Here is a 12,498-nt window from a genome sequence, read left to right on the forward strand (position 1 = left end):
CTGTGCCCATACATTTTCATGCTGGCTGCACTAATATATGCCATTATTCCCACATAAGAGCATACTCATGTTTGCTTGGAGCATAATGCCAGTAACAATACTATAAGAAAACATGTCGAATCTGGCTCAGCCAGTACCCCCATGTAAGACATACTCTGGTTATCTTTGCCATTACAAATGCCATTCCACAACAACAAAACCTGTCCAAACTGGTTCCAATGTAAGACATTCTAGACACGAATCCTCAATAGAAATGTCAGGCCACAGTAAGTAATAGCTAGTCTGGCTGAACAAAATTGCCACTCTAGTCACATGATAGCACCTATCATGTTTGGTTTATCATAAATACCTGGTAAAGAATGTCATGCCACAGTAAGAAACGGCTAGACTGGATGAACCAAAATGCTTATCTAGCCACATAATTACACTTATCATGGTTGTTTTATCATAGATGCCCAGTAAAATATGTCCACCACAGTACGAAATGGCTAAACTGCTGCACCAAAGTGCTATTCTAGAAGATTAATTACACATATCATGCTTGCTTATTTTATCATAGATGACTTGTACAAAATGTCATGACACAGTAAGACATGTCTACACTGATTGCACCAAAATGCTAGTCTGGCAACTATCTAGAGCACCCGGCAACTTGGTCATTCCAAGCCACCTTACAACACATGCAATGAATACTGTGGCTCAACAAAATATTTACCTCTATCCGTGATCAGTCAAGAGACTGGGACATATGGGAATCAACAAGCAGGGCTGGCGAGAGGCGGCCAAAGATTTTATCTCCTACAGCTTCATTCAACTGGCGCTGCTCGTGATCACACCCACATGGGAAAGTTCAATGATTTAACAGAAACCATGGACAGATTTTCCTGTACAAATCAATTGGTGATGCCTTGGAAATGTGCGTATTAAAACTAACCCTCTGCCCTACTCAGAGAGCAAGGAAGCCCTTATAAATAAATCAATCCACTGGCTCTGACATGTGAGGGGCTGCAGATCCATTATCCAGGATGATATATTGGGGTGTGAAAGAATGCCAATGGCGAGAGCCACTGACGATTTTATGCAATTGTCCCTGGCAAATGGATGGCTTGTGGATGGGCTTCTTTCTCTCGAGTTACGCGCCTATCTCCTGACAGGCTCAAAGATTACCTGACAGCTGCATCCTCCATACAGCAGTAATCCTGTCCTGCATAAACTTTACGTACGACAGGGGATATGTTGCAAGAAGAGAGAATGGATCAGATGAGATTGATGACCAGATGTGTTAGAATCAGGCTATACCCCCCACTGAGGCTGTGGTCCTCATTCCAAGTGTGGCGGTCCGGGAAACAAGGGTGCCGGTAAGCTTACCGGCACCCTTGTTTCTGGACCGCCACACTATGAGCCTGCCTGCAGGGGCCGTTACTCCTGGCAGGGTCAGACCTGCGGGGTGCAACACCCCCTGCAGGCAGACTATTCTCAGAAGCACTGACACCATTAGCAACGGTGCTGTTGCTTCCGTCTCCCCACTCCCATTGAGTCCTATGGGACTCCACAGGAATGGGGCGTTACCAAATCTGCCACCTGACTTCCTGCGCCACTGGGACTTGTAATGTCACTGGGAAGTCAGGTGGTGGATTCTGTGTTTCCGGGTCTGCAGCAACCTGCCGGTGGCACCGCAGGTTACCGCCGACCTCGGAATAAGGCCCTATGACTTCGATGCCACTGACTACCAGGGCCCTACAATGCCATATAATACTTCTTTGGAATGTGGTTTGTATGCAGGAAACATGGGATATGACCACTGTGCTATTCCAGGGTTTTGATCCCTTTGTGAATTCACCTACAAGGGGCTTGCGAGGGAGACCAAAGGGGGTCTACAGACTTTGGTGGGCCCATCTGGGGGCCTCAATTTTGTGGAAAGATCTGTTGACTCAGATAACTGACAGTGTCTGGTATCGGTCACAGGGGAGGGAAGACGGGTGTTTCTATTTAACATTTACAATAGACCATATGGTAGTATTCCTCTGGAGAGCCTAACAATATTGTGCCAAATTATCACTTATTGCGAATCATGAGAAGGAACAATCCATTTAGTGTTGGCCATGGAGGATCTTCACATGCAAATATAGCCAATGAATGAACTGGTGGGTCTTTGGGACGAGCTTGATGCTGTGCTGGGTATCCCCCTTTGGTGTTTGAGAAACCTACTAGAGTCCATTGACTGGCAATTGAAGCAGCTTGTTCAATATATAGTGCCAATCTACGGGCCTGCAATGGCCGGTTTAGCTCAGACCAGCCTGATAGCCTTACTTTTCAAAGCTCGATGGGTAGTTCCAGGCTTGAGTATATCTTCATTAGTACTATGGATTGAAGAAGATTGCTAGCCTAGGTATCCACAAGCGCAGCAAGAGTGATCATAATTTAGTTTGTTGTGAACCCAGGGGTTTGTGCTCTTGGGAGAATGCGGGCTGGCCAAGGATGGTAAGCTCACTGGTTGCCCACGCTGGCTGTGCCAGGCAAAGCATTAAATGGTCTGCAGGCGATTTTGCACAATTAAATCCAGTCTATATGCTGCAATTGAACCTTACTTTTTACCAATCTGTGGGGACGAAACTTCCACTGTGAGTGACCTGCATGCCTACGATAATTTGGCCCATACCATTTAACCCTTTGTTACCAAATATGTTAAGAAGGTTTGCCAACAGGCTCTAAAATCTAAAAGTTGGTTTGATTTAGATTGTAAGATTGCAAAGGTAAGCCTATTGAAATATCTGAACATGGTGAACCCAGTGGATAAGCACCATTTGTGATCCCTGAGGGCAAATTATAAAGCAATAATACAGAGCAAGACATCTGCATATAGCCAGGATCTTTGGGATGATTTGCACTCAATTTGTAGACCGGGTGACACCATTGGTTTCTGGAGGCTGATTAACGGGAAGGGATTAAATTCACCGGAACCACTAAGGTGTCAGATTAGTCCTGATACCTGGCACAGACACTTTAGGGCTCTGTACTGTAGTGACCCGCCTGTGACAGGGAATGGCTGTGCTACCAGGTGTGGAGATGTGGTGCCAATATCGCCTCAGGAAGTGGAAGTGGCCATTTTGGTTCTGGATGAGGTAAGCCCTAGGGCCTGGAAAAATGCCAATAGATCTTTTCCAGGATGAAGTTTCCATTTGGTCTCCTGTCCTGTGTTGCATCTTTAACTATGCTGCTGTTGCTGGAAGAGTTCCGCTCTCCTGGTACAAAATTGTGCCTATTCATTAGAAGGGTGATAGGCGAGCCCCCGGGAACTATACGCCCATCTCACTCCTTGATGCTGCGGGAAAGATCAACACAAAGGTGCTTTTGGGTCGCCTGCAGACATGGGCAGATGAAACAGAGGCAATAATTCATCTCCAGGCAGGTTTTCGCCAGGGCATTGGCAAAATAGACCAGGAGTCTAGATTGGGCCTGATCTTGTCAAAATACATCTTGCTCAGCAGGGTGTGAATGTATGCAATTTTTGTAGACCTTCGAACAGCTTTTCATTGTGTTCCACATGAGATGCTGTGGAATCCCCAAGCAAGAATTCCTATGTGTACCGAACGTGTTCCAACAGATAATATCTGTTGGAACACGTTCGGTACACGTAGTACAGCGATTGAGGAATTCCTTCATTATATTTACACTATCCATCTGTGAGATGCTAGTGTAGAGGGCTTCCACATCCAGGGATACTAAGACATGTGTGCCGATTTCTAGTTTTGCCAAGATCTTTAGCATTTCAGTTGTGTCTTTGACGAAAGACTGCATTGGATTTACAAAAGGTCTCAGAAAAAAGTCTGAATAGATCGACAGGTTCTAAGATAGAGCCTATTGCTAATACGATTGGTCTGCCCGGGTGTGTGGTACTGTTTTTATGACTCTTTGGTAGTAGATAGAAGGCAGGAATGGTAGGATGTGATCTTGTAAGGTCGCTTTGTTCTTCATCATCTATCCATCTTTGAATAATGGCATGAGAGATAAGGCTGCTTATTTCTTCCTTTAGTCTTGGGGTGTTTTTCCCCTGGTTCACTGCCATCAGTTAACAGGACTGCTAGCGTTGAATGCTCTATTTTGGCCACACTTACACACGGTTAAACTACTTTAAACTGTTTTAAGAATTCCCTAGCTTGAAATGAGATCTGCTCTGACAAATAGGTTGACAAATGAGCCTGCAGATACTGTGATTAACACACATGACACAGACATTTGTGCAACGCAAACTAACCTCTGTGATGCAATAAACGCAAAATTACCTTTTCTTAAATAACTTTTTCACACAATGGGATATAACCCATGGGTAATCATGACTGGTCCTTTTTCTATTACAGATCCAATCCTGCATTGGGCTGTTTCAAGGACAAGGTTCCAGCACTGCATACCAACCCTCCCAGGAAATCAAGTAACGACTCTGGATAGGCACAAGCATGAAACTGCAGATATTGCACTTTGTGTATAAAGATGTTTTCTATTTAGAGCGCAGGAGGAACTATGCCAACTAGGGCTGTGTTTGTCCCTCTGTAGAAGGAAGCAGATGCTCAGAAATCGGGCATAACCAAATACTCTGACTGGAAACAGCCACCCTAATACATACCTGTGTTACCTGCCTTAATGAAAGGTAGAACACCATTTTAAATTGCTAAAATGGTATCACATACCATCAAAAATAAATATAAGAGCGCTGTCCAACCATGATTTGAAACCAATGTTTTGTTTTATATTTAAGGTTATGTGAACAGCGGGATTGTCATCTGACTCTTCCTGCACTAGAATTAGTTATATGTACTAAATATGGCTCCATAAACCAACATCGTGAGCACGTGGGTACAGTGTATCACGACCACTGATTCGCAGAATTTCACAGAAGCAATAGCACTGTTATTAACGGTGTCGGTGCTTCCGTGGTCCCCACTCCCATTGAGTCCTATGGGAATGGGGATTAAAAGTTACTAGCGTCTGACTTCCTGGAACGCTGGGGTCGTAATCCCTCGGTGATTCCGGCAAGTCAGGCACTGGTAAATATTGCAAGTCCATGGCAACGCGCCGGCAGTACCGGCAGAGTTACCACCGGACTTGTAATGAGGCCCACTGTATAATAGCACAACACTTATACCTGCACAACAAAAAATGTAGCGTAGAGCAAGAGAAAACCGATGCAAAGTCAAGATCACAGTACAGACTTTATTTAGTATTGTTTACGTATTACAGTGCTTTGCTATGTGTCAAGAAATATTATGCAAGATCACAGCATTCAAATCTCCAGTCACATTTCATTTGTCAAAGTGTTTTTGTAAATATTGATGTGTAATAATTATTTGTCATTGGAATACTGTTAATTTTAATGTATATGTCCTTTGGTTCAGCCGAATTCTACGGCCCCTTTTTTGTACACTGTATAAGGATTTTCTAAAAAAAATGAGTGACATAAGACTATCTGGTTTTCACTCTCTCTTTAGCTGTATGCACTGGACGTAGCAAACAGTGGTGGAATTATACATTGTGAGCACATTACTTTGCTCCTAAAGTAAGGGATGGGTAACTATTCTTCTATAGATAGATGTTTAGTCTCTTACACAATTGAGTTTGGTCCGCCGTAAACAAATAAACAAGTGGAAGTACCCAACAGACAGACTTTACTCTGGGAGAGCCCAGACAGCATAACCCCAGGCACAAAATTGAGTGTTAAGAAATCTTCCTGCAAAGCACTAATTGATTGGATGAAACAGGATTGCATGGCATTAAACACAGGGTGCCTTTAGATGACTTGCAAACCCTTATATGGATTCAAGGAATACCTCGATTATGTCAGTCCCGCTCACTATATATACAGTTGGGCACCAATATGCTGAAAGTCGTATCCTTCACGGCAAAATGGAAGCACACGAATACTTCAGCTTGGGGTGCCACTGATGAATCTGTCATGCTTTTCATGCTCTTTTGTTTCAGAAATAACGACCTCAGATTATGATATTGGTTACCTTTATTCAAATTAAGGAACATGACGGCAGTGGAAGCTGCCCTTGAGCTTTGCGCTAATGCTAGGGACCTGGCTGCTGTATTTTCTGTTTCAAAATGTTTACACCGGGCTTCGCTGAGAAGACCGAAAATGTGCTGAGTCTTTAGTTTTCTCTACGGTGTAGCCCAACTATTTTGTGTCCAGTTTTCTAAACTCATTGACATTTTATATTATTGTGATTTGCCAACTTTTATATTTTGTATTTATAAAAGTGACTGATGTGTTTTAATGAAATGATCCGTTTTAATGTGGTGCTATATTAGCATTTTATGATGTGGTTTCTTTTATGAATTGTGTATTGTGTTTTGATGCTTTTATGGCTCTAACTGCTGAGTAAAGTTGTGTTTCATCAATGCCAGTCTGGTCATGTAACATCACATATCATGGTTGCTTTATCATAAATGCTCAGTAGAAAATGTCATGCTACAGGGAGACATGGCTATGCTGGCTGCACCACAATGCGCGTCTAGACACATCATTACACTTACATTGCTTCCTTTATATTAGATGCCCAGTAAACATTGTCCTGCCACAGTAAGAAATAGTTACACTGGCTGCACCAAAACACCAGTATGGCCACATAATAGCACTTGCCATGCTGCTTTATCCTAGATGCCCAGTAAAAAATGGCATGCCACAGGAAGAATTGGCTAAACTGGCTGCACCAAAATGGCAATCTAGCCATGTAATAACACTCATCAAGTTGGCTTTGCCAAAAATGGCAGTAAAACATACCATGGTACTTTATGGAAATGTTAAAAATGCTCCAGTGCTGGGCCTCCCAGTGCCTTGCATGCACACAGGATCCCATTCATACCCATTCACCCACCATTCACTCACCAATACTTCTCTCACATGTGCACCCAGAACATTCACACTCCATTATCCACATACGTACCCACCCAGAAAATTTGAACAGAATCACATTCAAACCAATTCCCCCTCCAGACTCTCACCCATAAACCTCTCACACATGCACTTAGAACATTAAGAATATATTCTCCAAACATGTACCCACCCAGAATATTTACACACAATCACATTCATACCCATTCACCCACCAGTCACATACACATTCTCTTACATTCACTGACATACACACTCAGAACATTACACTAAATGCGCTACATGGGCACCCACCCTAAAAAATTTACACACACACACACACACGTGCACACAAACAATCAAATTCATATCTATTCACCATCCAGTAACTCACTCATACACTTTCTCTCACATTCACTCACAAATGCACCCTGAACAATCACGCTGCATTCTCCACACAGGCACCCATCCAGAACACTCACACACACACATAATCACATTCATATCTATTCACCTACCAGTCACTCACCCATACACCTTCTTTCACATGCACTAATATTGAATTCTCCACACTTGCACACACCCAGAACAGTCACACACAATCACATTCATACCCAGCCACCTCTCACATTCACTTACATGCGCACCCAGAACATTCACACTGCATTCTCCACATTGGCGCCTACCCAAGAATTTCACACACATACATAATCACATGACTAAGCATTCACCCACTGGTCATTCACCCAAGCACCTTCTCTCACATTCACTCACACTGCATTCTCTAATGTGCACCCACCCAGAACATTCACACACAATCACTTTCATACATATTCCTCCACCAGTGGCTCACCCATACACCTTCATGGGCTCACATGAGCATGCAGAACTTTTACACTGCATTCTCCACACACACATTCACCCAAAACATTCATACACACTACATTATCCTTCACACAATGACACACACACTCACACCCATACATACACCCCATTCACATGCAAGCACGGTATACATCCGACATGCACGCATGCATCATGCACGCATACACAAAGAAAACTTTCTTACACGTTTACCACGTTCGTCACACCAGACTTGAGGCTCCATCTCCAGACCTCTGGTTCCCAGGCTCCACGGAGACAGGTTCCAGGAAGCAGGGAGAGTTTCCTGCTGCCTGTCTGACATGTGCAGGGGAACCGAAGGTGGACCAGCCCCTTTCTGTGCCACCAGCCAGCTGAGCTGCAGTAGGTTCCAGCCTACAACTTGATTGCTGTCGGGGTGAGGACTGAGGGGCGACAGACACCCTTTTGGTATTGGTAGCAGAGTAGCCCGCACTGCAGGAGCTGCAGTGGCCCCTGCTTCACCACTGACCTGGTCCATCATCAAAATAAGCTGTGTACTCTGTGAAGTAGGAATTCTGCTGCAGTGCTGAGTTGTTTATCTCCCTTCCTTTGTGTGTGTGTGTGTGTGTGTGCGTGCGTGCGTGCGTGCGTGCGTGCGTGTGTGTGTGTGTGTGTATTGGTGTGTTAATTCACTCAACGGTAGGGAATATGTGTTCCGAGACACAGCGCCTGATTCACAAAACGTTTTTTTAATGGGTTCTTGCCATTGAAAAACGTTTTGTGAATCAGGCCCACAGTTTCTAAATTTGGAACAAATATGAGTTGTTCATGGATTAAATCACACGTTACTTCATTGTAACAGAAACCTGTATTTTTAATTGTTTCCATTACTTGAACATGATACTTTTTAAATATTATGCAATCTATACCATATTCTTTTTTAATTGGATATTACAGTTTTTTTTCCTTCTGGAACCCATAGATGTGTGTTTGATATGGATTTTTTAAAATAAGCCATGTCTGAGCAATGCCTAGGATGCTGCAGTTGCTGTGCCATTGCACCACTCGCACCAATTCCATCTGATACCAATAACGATGGTATGCACTTCAGTGAATACTGCTTGGGGCAAAGCTGTGGCTGTCCTTTACTTTGGCTTCTTCACTGTTATTAAACGGATGTGACGTTTCTCCAGGCCTCTGCTCCATTGCTGAATAGACTTTCATTAAGGTAAACCTACAAACAAGCCTCGTACAGTCACAGAGGATCAATTTCTATCTGGATGAACACAATTGTTTGCATCATCAGCAGGGCAACACCAGGACACATGCTAATGAACGATAACCCCTGAATGTCTTAGTTAAATGGAAGGAGCACCATGTGGCCGATTCACAAAGGCTCCTAAAAAATGAGTAATTTTCACTTTTCTTGTGTTAATTGGTCGTATATAGTTCTCCTAATTTACATCGAAAAATATTGAAGTCCTGCCCTGAGAGGTAAAATATTTAGAAATAATGGGCCGGTTCCCTTTTGTGTTTATGCTGTTTATGTGTATTGTTTGCTTGATAGGAACCTATACAGCAAAGTATGTTTCTGAGAACTAGCCACTTCAAATATCGAAAGAAGATGTCATGTCCTTAATGTTGCAGGGATGGTAATATCATGGCGCATCACATTCTAGATAGAGGTTATCCCAAATATTTTGGTTGTTTTTCTTAAATCTTTATTTACATTCCGCAAGCTTTCATCCATAACACACCGCTACGTTTACTGCTAAACTGTTTGTTTTCCTGGCGTTCACAAACATGTACACAAAAGCCCTGGGTTGATTGTATCTTGTTCAGATGCATTTTATAGATTTGGGCACAATTCAGTTGGCGCCCATGCCTGTCTGACTGCGGATATGCATTCTAACTGCCAATCAAGTATCTTTATAGATTGCTGTGCTGGAATTTCTTAATTTGATTTTAGGACTGTAATTGTAAAATGTGTGCCGATTTTACTGCATGCGTTCACTTGCACAATGTCACTGATTGTATTGCTTAATTGTATTTTAGTCCTGTACTGTGCAGATCAGTTATGTTTCTGATTATTGGTTTATTTGTGTGAAAGGTTTTGTTTAAAAACTAAATCACGCAATAAATAAAATAAATAATAGAGGACACATTTAACATCAAACATCCCTCTCTCATGCCTGTATAACAATTGTATTTCCTTCATCCAGTCCATCCATAGGGACTTATTATTTCTCTTGCACCTGTGCATTATAACTTTGCTTGTCCATCATCAACACCTGTGCTGCAAACTCCTTTCACCCAGACACTGCCAGCTCTGCTAGCATCTAACAATAGCATTGCAATAGTGCATTCAGTGCCTCTGACTTATGTTCTTAGTTTCTCCACACCTCAGTCCAGGATAACCTCACTCTACCACATAACCAAATCATGTGAATTGGATCCCCACTGCCGTCTCCACATGACCAGCACTTACTGCCATTTTTATTTCTTGATCATGCAGTCAGTCAGAGAGCAATATTTGTGATATTGCATCCGGAAAACCAGGGAGAGAAAAGCGGGTGATTCAGCCAAAATGAATAACCACAGAGTGATGGGGCTCTCATAAGGGCGCCCCCCCCAATGAGAAAGCGCTTCCAGTTCCATCTGTATCAGAAACCATAATGATCAGCTCAAATTTGCACAACACAACCTCCAACAAATCCATAGATGACCAGGTAGTAAATAGACAACACTTTTGCAGAGCACATTATGGATGGATAATGAAGAGGACTTTAATAGGCAGGTGGAGGATGTACTGCTAGGTTTGAATTTCCTTGATCATTGTTTCAATGAAATGTTGCACAAAGAAGAACAGGTTTGGTTCTTTCGATCGTAAGAAATGCCACAATGGTTAGGACAGCTACACCAGCAGGTAAAGGGGCTCACGGTCAACATTGACCATGTTTCAGGTGACAATTGTATTGAAACCAATCTGAATTGTGATGACGCAGATGAATGCATCAGTATTAACTTCTTCCCAAACCCTGCCCCAGTACAGCAAGGGCAAGCAAAGTTACAAACTGAGACAGCCTTACGACCCTATCGACCTAGGGGTGGTTGATAATATGAGTCAAAACGGAGCTTCATAAAATAATATGCTTAACTGAAGTAAATGTACTGCCATAAAGAATTAGTTAGGTTATGTGACACAAGTAAGGACTAAAAGTAGTGGTAGAATGCAAAATTAGTGAGGGGTATAAATAGTGCAACACAGTATTGAATGACACAAGGTCCCTGTGTACCAAGAGAGGGACTCATTACACCGATAGGACAGTTGGGTCATAGGTAGATAAGAGGCTGAATACACGGGCAGGGAAAACATTGTATGGCAGACATACAAGATGAAGAGATGCGGTTATAGGTCGCCATTATGGAAACAGGAAGACAAATGTGCAGCCAATTTCCTAGCGTTGAAGCCACAGCAGGTTTCAGAATTAGCAAGGCCTCAGAACCCAAGATGCTTGGTTTACTGGGATTGCTGGGTTTACAAGGTCAGAAACTAGAAAGAGAGTTATAGATGAACGGAAAAGATAACAGTTCCCAGGACGAGAAGCAGTAGACTCCCAAGATTAATTCATTTTAATGAGCGCACAAACAACCATTGATGTCCAGGTCCTTGAGATAAGTAAGCCAAAAGGGCCTATAGAAAGTACCTGACAAATGTCCTCAGTGGCCACAAAGATCACACCATGCATGTTAGAATTAGCTAAAACTTTAGTAAATAAAAGGAAATCCATTCTCAAATTCGGTATTCTAACATGTGATCCAGATATGAAAAATACTGGCCCTTCATTATGAACCAAACACAGATAAGACACCTGCAGAACTCCCTCCGAACACATGCAGACAGCACACAAGGCCAAGTGCAAAGGAAAAGGAACGCCTCATCGCCTCGGCATGACTAGGAGTATTCTTTAACTGGAATTATGCCAGACTATGGAATTCTCGTCCCTCACTTAAGTCTCACTCGTATCTTGATGTCTCGCCAAAGTGTCCAAGGTTGGTACGCTAAGTGCCAACCAATAGAAATTTCCCTTGCCACACCACCTATGATGGATAATGCCAACCAATTAGCTGTCCCTGTAATGATGTATTAGAAATACCATGAAAAAGTGAAGACTCCTTGACTCTGTGCCAATTTTTCTCTAGACAGATTTTTTTATTTGATTGAAAGCCCTTGATAACACGTGTTTTGGCTCAGCATAGCCTTTCTCAAATCTGGGTTTAAAAAAAAACATAGTATATTTGCTAGTCGATTGCATTATTATTCACAATACATATAAATGATACATACATATTGTAGACAGAAATTCAGGGTTGGTAGCGGGGAGGATTGTATAGGTGGTGAGAGATCAATAAATTCAAATCATCACATAAGTGGAAAATAGGGTTGGGGTGGGGGCGATCAAAACAAACAAAAGATAAAAGGAAAAAGTGAAAAAGAAGAGAGAAAAAACACATCTTGTTAGCATGGTATTTCTCATGTACTGAACTTCTCATTTGGGTCTCATACCATTAGTCATAGGTCACTTAACCAGATTGTTCTAGGTATTTTCGCTCATTCGCATAGTGGTAAATTTTGTCATAGGGTTAATCCCCGAATTTACTCCTGCCAATAATATACGAAAGATTTGTTAATGTTTGCGATACTATACCCATATTGGTATCATTGCATATGTGTCCTGCTGCTGTCCCCCGTTCATAAGGTTTGAGAAAATATTGCTCGATATGCT

The sequence above is a fragment of the Ambystoma mexicanum genome, chromosome 9 (genome assembly GCF_040938575.1).
Source record: "Ambystoma mexicanum isolate Mex_15411 chromosome 9, UKY_AmexF1_1, whole genome shotgun sequence".
NCBI classification, from domain to species: Eukaryota; Metazoa; Chordata; class Amphibia; order Caudata; family Ambystomatidae; genus Ambystoma; species Ambystoma mexicanum.